The sequence below is a fragment of the Ylistrum balloti genome, unplaced genomic scaffold, assembly GCF_031769215.1.
Source record: "Ylistrum balloti isolate Yb309-2 unplaced genomic scaffold, AGI_CSIRO_Ybal_v1 Utg370792, whole genome shotgun sequence".
NCBI classification, from domain to species: Eukaryota; Metazoa; Mollusca; class Bivalvia; order Pectinida; family Pectinidae; genus Ylistrum; species Ylistrum balloti.
This window is the reverse complement of record NW_026782462.1, coordinates 183,108-189,107: the sequence shown is the minus strand read 5'-3', so window position 1 is coordinate 189,107 and position 6,000 is coordinate 183,108.

Here is a 6,000-nt window from a genome sequence, read left to right as displayed (position 1 = left end):
AAACTAGAAATGAACTTGCTTTACCCCTTGTTTTTCATTTCGTTTGACTTACGATTTTAACAGAGCAGTGCTGCGTTCAGCGAGTGTCGCGATATGCAAATCTTCACCTACAATACATACAAAGTTACAAATTGAACTATAAGGTAATTAACATATTAGAAAACAGATGTCACCAAAGATTAGTTGATCTGTTCACTAATCTGTCAGCGGACATTAAATATACAACGCGAAATGTCCTCATTTTAACACCTCTTTTAAATAAGGTACACAGCTTGTATTACGTAACTTTATCCGGATAAATCCAATAATAAAGACACATTTACTGTGACGACTTGTAGATACAGAATGAATAACAAAAGGAACAGCAAAATCAATATACTTTCTGAGATACATAATCTAATGCATTTACATCGGGAAAGTGCCGAATTAATTATTATTTGAAATTTGGCTTGATATAGTACCTGTGATTATGTTGTCGTAATGATACTGTTGTAATAACTGATATAGAACATGGTGTCATGTTAATTCGTTAAATATATCACGGACCATGGTCATACTTGTCAGCGAAGGTTGTCGCCCCTGAAATGAAAGATTAAATATGTACAAAATATGAAATGGCCATATATCTATAAAGAATGGGAAAATCAACATTTTAAGAATTCGCTGAAATTTTTTTATTATGTTGAATACATATATAAATTACTGAATACCTTTAATACCTGTCCACCAAAATACAAAGCAGATGCTCAGCAAAGTACAAAGTGCGAATGATGAACAAAGTTATATGTGGCGGTGGAGGTTTTTGCGACAAAATGTACCCGATGAATACAGGTACCTGCCACATACAATTGTATCTAAAGCAATTCAAGTGGTTCAGTGTTTGAACTCTTTTTATCTGCCAATATCCTATATAATCTTCTAATTATATGATCACGCTTACATTATATGGCAACTGTCTGTTTTGGCCACCATTGCGTAACATGGGTCTCCGTTATTTACGATAACAAATGTAGAGACTTTGTTTCCATCATATCCTTCTGATAGTAAGTAGTGTTGTTTAGTGTTGTTCCTTGAACGCTGTTCACTGGATGGCTTCCATAAGCCTACTGTTTTTTTTCTAAGATTTCATTTTTTACCCACCCAATGATTTGAAGGGATGCAAAGGTTGGGACCATGAGTTCACCTCTCTTACGTCATGAAACATCACGCAAAATGTCTCGTCCACTCCTTTCGCTTGTTGAGTCACATTCACCCTTCTCTATTTCACTTTTCATCAATTAACTCATTAATATAGTAGAAGTAAGTAAGTAAATAAGTTAGGTTTTCACACATACATACATGCATAAACCTTCTTTCTAAATTTACCGCCGTTAACTCGATGTCTAGCACAATGTTTTTGTATCTAAATTTAACGTCGATACCCCGATGCCCCTCTGATTAAACCAACATTGGACTGTGAATCATACATAGGTTTATATAAGGAATATCAATAAGAAATAGAAGCAAATACATGATGAACCTGTTGTTGTTCGTTTGGTTTCATAAACATGTGTACTGATCCAGCAAAAAAAAAAAAAAAAAACACAATATGGTGTATTTTTTCAGGAAAGAGAGATCTAGAAATGCTTACAATTGCTGAGGTTACCAGCATGATACATGGAATGCTAGCTACATAAAACTTTTATTTCATTATCAAATTACATTGATTGATTTTGTTAAATCGAATGTGTTGAAGTTTTGTCAACAAACGCTATGCAGCTTTGCATTCTGATGAATCATGGAATGCACAGATCAGACAAGACAACCATAAAAAATAATCAGAGATGGTAGTTTCATTGTCAACAAACGTCGATAACATATAATAAAGTTAGTTGAATGCATCAAACATTATTTTACTCTACGTTGCGATTCCATCTAACAACGATATCGTGTTTTCAATGCTATTGTGATTAGTATTTCTAGAAAAAGGTTTTTCAATACAACATCTGTCAAATTATATTTTCATTGTTTTGACAAAAACAGGCAACTAAACGTTTATAATTTGTAACTCTTTCTTGTTATGTGGCAATTCATAAGGATAAAAGTGCCATTTTGTCTATGTTTCCTTCATTATTCATGAGTTCTGTATTTAAACATTAGGCGTCCCACATGTGAAATCTAAGCAGACTTAATGGGTGTTTTAATTATTTTCTTTAAATTACTTGCGTTCCCTAATACAAAACGAGTAACGAGATGTTGTTAACCATTGGCATGAACTTTAAGTTGTTTTGTCATCCTGATGGCAAACTTCTCCAATTTAGTTTGCATTTTCTTAACACGACGATCCTCCATCGTAATAGCATTGATTAAGCCAGACTTGATACAAGATAAGGACAGGATAACCGTAATTACACGCCCACCAGAAATTGTTCTAACCTCTTTTCTGTAAATTACATAGGTCACGGCTGAAAACATGTTCTGTCAGTCGGAAAGTTTAGCGGTATGATCACGACGTCCTTCGTCTCAGTATGGTGAAGGCGTTTTTATGGTTGCCATTGGAGGAACAAAGTGGTTATTTTTTTCTTGTGTTTGATTTTGGAATAGATTTGGAACTCTTGAAATTTAATTTACAAAATTATAACAATATTTGCGAAAGGTTGGCAACGATTATCGGCATTAAAACATTTGCTTGTCAACCATCGATGAAGTGTCTGTCGCCATTCGTTGGTGACAGGCGAGTGCAGCCTGCTTTCAGAGGAACACTTCAAGTTGAACGATCGCATTGTTGCTTTAAATATGTCAGCATTTTCGCCTGTTACCACGTGGACGTAAAACCGTCAGCTTGTCTGTTTAATGTTGTAGTAAATATATCGTGTGTGTTTGTTCACATTTCATCGACAATTTAAATAACATGTACAGTAAATCTTAGCTACATTCTCGGAAACACAACTTTTTGAACATGTGGAACCTGAAAATGACTACGGAGAGATGGATTTGCAAACGTTGAAAGTAAAATTGATCAATTCTAACTGACGATAATGACGTTGACACCGACATGTGTCAATTGCTCCTGTTTATATTACTTTTTATAATTGTTCTTTAATGGTTGTGCAAACCTGATAGTACTTTTTTATAATTATTAACAAAAGGTGCAATACTTTAAGCATTCTTTCAGATTTTATAAAACTCATTGTCTGTTGTGATATCGAAATTTAAGCATTCAGTCATTTAGGGTCATAATATCTGTAAATATTATTTAATATAACAGTCTTTCGGTTTGTTTTATAATGTCTAACGTCTTATCAACAGCTAGGTTCTCATAAGAAGGACGGCCTTTCGATGTATGCTATGTGAATGCATATGCTTGGCGTGTTTTTGGGAGGTGTTTTTGGACGTCTTATCAACAGTCTGGATATCTTAAGAACGACCTCCCAATGAAAGTGCGTAATTGAAAATAATTTTATATGGTTACCACACTGAAGTATATAGTCGAACATCCTCAGCCGAACATCCAATCTGGCTACATTATACCGACAACACGCAAACAAGTCGTATATCTATCATAATGCTGAACGTTAAGCATGAATAAGTATACACCATGTATTCTAGTCTCTGGTATATCTCGGTCCGGGGTTCGAAACCCAAAACCTTTCTCACAGCAGCGAGCGGTAAACTAAAGGCGAAATGTTAGACAGTGTCAAGGCAGACATAAGAGAAAAAAGTCTTACATCATAGTTGCAGTGCAATATCACAATCATGTTACAAGTCACGACTTCATTTACATGGGGGCTTTGTTTAAACGGCAGACTAAACAAACTATGGTGTAATGGTGTGTTATGTGCAGTATGATACATGTATATAACGTTCTAAGATAATTACTACAATAAAGTATAAACAGATTATTGTTTATAGGTCGAAAGTAAAGATCGAAGAATATTAAATGGTCTGTCGGATAGTTCGTCATGCTTCAGTTACTCTTTGTCATTCATAACTTCATCGTCATTTGTATATCGACATCTTAACCCGATGGTCTCTTGATATCAGTCAAGCCTCGGGTCCTTCATGATGTCCTTGAGGTTCGAGGCTACTAATTGTCAAGCTCTGATTGGCAACGAGTTGTCCAGTGTACCATTGAAATCGACAACGCTTATCGCATAGTGAAATCGTATACTGGCGAAATAGCTGAGGAGTAGTTCTGTTATCATTCGAATTGGTTTTTACCTTTAAGACTTTTTTGGCAAAGTTAACACATTGTCCATACCTTCAATGGTAACATGGTATACATATCCGATCTTAATCTATCAAGCTTTGTGTATAATCAGAGGGACAAAATGGACAAACAGACAACTCGTACGAAACTTGCAAAAGCCCGTGTGTCATTTTACAGTGCTATGAACAAAATGATGATGATTTAATGTGAATGATTTCTTATCCAATAGATTATCCTTAGAGTGTCACGATTTCCAGAGTTATGACAGGGAACTTTGGTACTGGAAGAGTTTTTCTAGGGTAAAAATCAGTAGTTGAACCTTGTTGATATCACAAACAGAACGATTGTATGATGTAAGTAGTCATTAGGTATATTAAGACTTTTTTAACGTTTAATGTGTATATTTACCTCGCGTTAACCTTATGTTGACCTTGAAGTATAGGTAAACAGAGTCACGCTTCTTGATAACATTTAGAAAAAAGAGAGATTTCAGATAACATGAAATAGCGACACCCACACCCACAACAAATAATACTTTTCATTTATATAGCACATTTATTGTTATAACTCTCAACAACGAAACCATTTACATAATTTGTTTTGATATACTCTTCGTGAAAACTATGTAATATGCCATGTGCTTCCTTTGAAGCTCTGGAGACGATTCCATTTTCAATTAGTTTCCAACAATCGTGATACGCTGTATTTAAAAGATCTGATTTCCTCCAATATTTTCTCTTATTGATTGACAGCGGCGTTGATCTGCTTTTGCGCTTGCCGTGGCGTGCGGGGTCTTTATAACAGGAAACCTCGTAACGTCTATACTGTCCGCATAGCGTGGTGTTATAGGTCCGCCAGGGCGCGTTATAAACATTAGCGACGGACTAACAACTGTGGTACATTGGTTAAGTCTGTTTTGTGTTGTTATAAATGTCTGCGAAAAGTTACGCCAGTTTGTGAAAGTACTTTCTAGGACACTAACAAATCACAAATCTATGTCACAGAAAATTGTAGTGGAATTATCGTCAACGAAGTGTTAAATTATATCTTAATGTAATTATTCACAAAAATTAACTGTCATTGTCGCAACCAGGTAAAATTAATTACCTTATGTTTCACAGGATTACAGGATTGATTAGGCATCAAACCTGAAGGTGATTTCAAGGTATGTACATGTTATACTTATTAAACATGAATTTTATAGTGTGCAATATGGTCTAGAAGTGCGGTATGAGAACACGTTTCAATCTCAGTTCTTATTCACTTGACTTTTGTATGTTGTAGAATTCATATATCCAGTAAGTTACAGGTCATGAAGTACAATATACAATCAAGTTTAATGGTGTTGAAACTGTCTCTACTAATTACAAATTTTATAGTGTTATATTTGCATGCATTTTATAAAAATTGAAGCGTTATCGTTTTTTTTTCTTTTTCAACTATAAGAACTCTGTTTTCTTTGCGTTCGAAAGTAAATTATAATTATGAGTTATTCAAATCATTGAATGTCTTCGACTAAATACATCTTGTAAACTTGACAGCAAATATGCCTTCTCAGATACATGATGCGAGCTTTCCGGGTTTTGAAACATCATTTGTATGACGTGATTCGATTTATCGGGTACATTGGTGTCGTAGACAAACAGCCTGACAGGCTAAATATACTCATTAAAAATTATTGGACGTTATGATAATACCGACGAAAATACTGTTATTGAGCAATTAAATGTCGTGTTATATCTTGAACGGATTTGATTCAGTTTGACGAGTTATTGTCAACTTGTACAATGATGTTAACTAATTTTTAAAAT